General features: G+C 52.5%; 1 non-coding gene across 1 annotated transcript in view; it reads right to left on the bottom strand.

Moving 5' to 3' along the window:
* Positions 1-200, bottom strand: part of LOC126434752 (small subunit ribosomal RNA) — a 1910-nt gene extending 1710 nt beyond the window's left edge. The window contains exon 1 of the ribosomal RNA XR_007579460.1: positions 1-200. This exon is cut by the window's left edge and continues 1710 nt beyond it. This is a non-coding gene — a ribosomal RNA (small subunit ribosomal RNA).
* Between the last annotated feature and the right edge of the window lie 4800 nt (positions 201-5000).

Genomic DNA, 5000 nt, shown 5'->3' with positions numbered 1-5000 from the left:
TTCCATCTCTGGTCGGGACTCTGTTTGCATGTATTAGCTCTAGAATTACCACAGTTATCCAAGTAACGTGGGTACGATCTAAGGAACCATAACTGATTTAATGAGCCATTCGCGGTTTCACCTTAATGCGGCTTGTACTGAGACATGCATGGCTTAATCTTTGAGACAAGCATATGACTACTGGCAGGATCAACCAGGGAGCTGCGTCAACTAGAGCTGAGCAGCCGGCCGCCCGGGAGTGTGTCCCGGGGGCCCGCGCGAACACGCAAGCGTCCGCTCAATTATTCTGCAAACAGGAGGAGGCTGAGCTCCCCTGCACCATACACCTCGAAACCCTCTCAGGTCCCGGCGGCGCGCAGCGCCGTCCTAAGTACTTGGTCGGGTTCGAGAGAGGCGCAATCGCCCGGAGTTTGGCGAGTAGACGCTTTAGGTGCGACCACCCGTGCTCCCAACTGAGCTTGCCGCTGCCGACAGAGGCCCGGGAGCGTGCTGTCGTGGCATTGCCGGCGGGAGACAACACGCGCCACCTACGGTGACCGGCAGCTCCAACGCCAGCGCCACAGAAGGACAAAAGCCCCACTTGGGTGCCGAAGCGAACTCTCCCAGCACAGCGCACGCGCCAACACGTCCGCACAGCTGCGATACAAACCACCTGCGAGAACCGCAGAGGCGACCGAGCAGCAGACGGCGTCGCGGCGCCGAGCGCCAGGCGGCGGCGCATCCTCAGCGCACACAGTCCTCAATCGGACCAGCACACTGCAGATGTCCACCGCGCTTCGCACCGGGCCCGCGAGGACCTACTTTGGCCGCACGGCGCCGCGTGCAGGGTGCGCCGGCGCGCAGCTGCGCCGCCTGCCGCCTCCGTCGGCCGGCGCGCCTGCCACTGGCCGCCCCCACCAGCCGGCTGTAGCGCGTGCGCCCACGCACCGCGCGGCCAGCACGCCGGGAGGCCCCCCCTCACCGGCCGGGGACGGTCCCACCCAGCCACCGCCGCGTATCGCTTCACACCCAGATGCCATTCACGTTCGTGGGCATGGTGGGTATCGCTGGAACAACCGGTTGGTAGCTCAACCGATCGTCGCCATCACTGATTCACCTCTAGCGAGAACAACCGCACCACAACGGTTTACCAGTTGTTCATTTGCGTAACGTCACCAGCAAACGTAGGCGTCCATCGCCATTTGCAAATTCAACGATTGTTGCATGCCTGTGTCAGGTGTCACGACACACTGTCTGCCCACATACACGCAACAACATGTGCACGCTTCGCGAACACGTGGAAGGTGGCCCCCGTACGTATGCGATGTCCATTGCGCGAACGACTGTCAACCGGCCTCTGTCGCATGTCGCAGATGTGGAACGCAGTGCACCATGCTATCACGGTGTGTGAGAAGAGACGACTACGTCTGACAACACGCGCCACTACATCAACAGACGGCTCATGCTGATCGCCATCCAGGGCATACCACACTGCAATCCAGCTCTTATAGGGAGACGACACGTAGCTGAGTGCACAACATTTGGACCGCATGGTTCGCCGTTGTTGGCGCAGTCGTTGTACGGTCACATGTACCACGATGTATCATTCAGTACATGAGGACCAATGTGCAGTACAGTGTGTGATTTGGACGTACAACATCAGCGGACAGTTGACACAGGCCGTACCACAGCGTAGGCTAAGTGCTTCGCCATGCGAATGCCAATGAACAATTGCAAATGCCAATGAACAACTGCAAAGGGCATTGAGCATGTACGTCCTGCTGCCATCCACATTACAGTGTATAGCTGCAAGGTGTTTAACATGAAGCGATACACTGGGGACCGGGCAGTGCGAGTAGCAAACTATATTGCGGGGGTTGCAGTTGGGCAACACTACACTAATTTAACGCGTCGTATGACAATTACAGAGCAGGTTAAGGCCCAACGTGTGTTGGGTTAAGGCCCAACGTGTGTTGGGTTAAGGCCCAACGTGTGTTGGGTTAAGGCCCAACGTGTGTTGGGTTAAGGCCCAACGTGTGTTGGGTTAAGGCCCAACGTGTGTTGGGTTAAGGCCCAACGTGTGTTGGGTTAAGGCCCAACGTGTGTTGGGTTACAGCACAATGTGGGTTACGTTAAGGCGCAATATAGGTTACGTTAAGGCGCAATATAGGTTACGTTAAGGCGCAATATAGGTTACGTTAAGGCGCAATATAGGTTACGTTAAGGCGCAATATAGGTTACGTTAAGGCGCAATATAGGTTACGTTAAGGCGCAATATAGGTTACGTTAAGGCGCAATATAGGTTACGTTAAGGCGCAATATAGGTTACGTTAAGGCGCAATATAGGTTACGTTAAGGCGCAATATAGGTTACGTTAAGGCGCAATATAGGTTACGTTAAGGCGCAATATAGGTTACGTTAAGGCGCAATATAGGTTACGTTAAGGCGCAATATAGGTTACGTTAAGGCGCAATATAGGTTACGTTAAGGCGCAATATAGGTTACGTTAAGGCGCAATATAGGTTACGTTAAGGCGCAATATAGGTTACGTTAAGGCGCAATATAGGTTACGTTAAGGCGCAATATAGGTTAGGTTAAGGCGCAATATAGGTTACGTTAAGGCGCAATACAGGTTACGTTAAGGCGCAATACAGGTTACGTTAAGGCGCAATACAGGTTAGGTTAAGGCGCAATACAGGTTAGGTTAAGGCGCAATACAGGTTAGGTTAAGGCGCAATACAGGTTAGGTTAAGGCGCAATACAGGTTAGGTTAAGGCGCAATACAGGTTAGGTTAAGGCGCAATACAGGTTAGGTTAAGGCGCAATACAGGTTAGGTTAAGGCGCAATACAGGTTAGGTTAAGGCGCAATACAGGTTAGGTTAAGGCGCAATACAGGTTAGGTTAAGGCGCAATACAGGTTAGGTTAAGGCGCAATACAGGTTAGGTTAAGGCGCAATACAGGTTAGGTTAAGGTACGACGTAGGTTAGGTTAAGGTACGACGTAGGTTAGGTTAAGGTACGACGTAGGTTAGGTTAAGGTACGACGTAGGTTAGGTTAAGGTACGACGTAGGTTAGGTTAAGGTACGACGTAGGTTAGGTTAAGGTACGACGTAGGTTAGGTTAAGGTACGACGTAGGTTAGGTTAAGGTACGACGTAGGTTAGGTTAAGGTACGACGTAGGTTAGGTTAAGGTACGACGTAGGTTAGGTTAAGGTACGACGTAGGTTAGGTTAAGGTACGACGTAGGTTAGGTTAAGGTACGACGTAGGTTAGGTTAAGGTACGACGTAGGTTAGGTTAAGGTACGACGTAGGTTAGGTTAAGGTACGACGTAGGTTAGGTTAAGGTACGACGTAGGTTAGGTTAAGGTACGACGTAGGTTAGGTTAAGGTACGACGTAGGTTAGGTTAAGGTACGACGTAGGTTAGGTTAAGGTACGACGTAGGTTAGGTTAAGGTACGACGTAGGTTAGGTTAAGGTACGACGTAGGTTAGGTTAACGTACGACGTAGGTTAGGTTAAGGTACGACGTAGGTTAGGTTAAGGTACGACGTAGGTTAGGTTACGGTACGACGTAGGTTAGGTTACGGTACGACGTAGGTTAGGTTACGGTACGACGTAGGTTAGGTTACGGTACGACGTAGGTTAGGTTACGGTACGACGTAGGTTAGGTTACGGTACGACGTAGGTTAGGTTACGGTACGATATAGGTTAGGTTACGGTACGATATAGGTTAGGTTACGGTACGATATAGGTTAGGTTAAGGTACACATTGTTGTAAGGAAAGGTTTAATGGGGGGCGGGGCGGCCGGTTTGTTGATTGTGACTATAGTAAGTGGATGCCTGCGGCATCATCTGATTTGCCACGTCAGGATGCACCTTTGGCTCATGACAGGCGGCGCTCTGATTCCATGGTTGTGGCAGACCTGTGTCTTTCATTCCTGCCATTGTTTGTGTGCTGTGAGAGGAGGCAGTATTGTGATGTTGGGTGCACCCCTGTGTAGGACATGTGTGGGTGTTGGTGGCTTGGCTGAGCAATGGTGGTTGTCGGGTGGGTGGGATATTCTGTTTTCTGAGTGGACCTCCCAGTCTGGTTATGACAGTGTGGATTGTCTAATGTGGCGGAGAGGATGCACTGGGTGTTGTTCCATGCTGGTGCTTACATATTGTCTGTGTGCGTGTTACAGGCAGAGAGTAGTGCGTGATAAGGGTGTGTGGCTGACGTGTGGTTGTGATTGTGAGCAGAGTCTTTCAGCATGTATACGGACAGTTGTATACATTATCTGTATTCTGATGGCTCTATCTATTACTAATCAGCGCCGTGTATACGTTTAATCCGGTTCCAGTCGAAACTGTTGTATCTCTGTACATTAGTGACACGGCGAGCCCGCTATGTAGTTACTCGTCTCGGCAGCTTCCACCGGTGTATGGCAAATGATTATAAGGAATCAGTCTAGTCGTCAATACCGATGGTGTGACGTCACATGTCTGGGGTGGGGGACGCTGCGCCCTTCCGGTGGGTCATGGCCTAGAAAGACTCTTCCCACGCAGGGGGGCGTGGACTGTCATTGACTCTTCCGAGTAATATACTTGCCGTACGTTTTTGCGACTGCGAGTGCAACGCTCACCGGTACCGACATGGATGGAGCGCCTCCTAGCTGACCGCTCAGCATCGGCATTCGTACAGAGAGCAACGCGATCGCGTCTCTAGCTCGTAACTGGTACAGCTCGCAGCTCATGTATAGGGACAGCGGGAATGTCGCATATTGGACGTACCTCTTCATGAAACGCATGTTATAGGGGTGGATTGCACATTGCGACTGCGGGAAAAGTCCGCCGTTCATCCGCTGGAGTTGCGAGTTGGGCGGTTGGAGTGGGGCGCAGGTGGAGTGATTGCCGGTCCACGATTTCGTGCGGCAGAGGCGCTGGCGTTGGGGTGCTGTGGTCGACAGAGGACGCAGGCTTTGTGGGTGGGGTCGAAAGATGGGCACTGTGGGCCCATCGATGTCTTGGTCGGCTTG

The sequence above is a fragment of the Schistocerca serialis genome, unplaced genomic scaffold (assembly GCF_023864345.2).
Source record: "Schistocerca serialis cubense isolate TAMUIC-IGC-003099 unplaced genomic scaffold, iqSchSeri2.2 HiC_scaffold_1195, whole genome shotgun sequence".
Taxonomy (NCBI): Eukaryota; Metazoa; Arthropoda; class Insecta; order Orthoptera; family Acrididae; genus Schistocerca; species Schistocerca serialis.
Note: the sequence above shows the minus strand (reverse complement) of the source record. Positions and strands in the feature narration are given on the sequence as shown.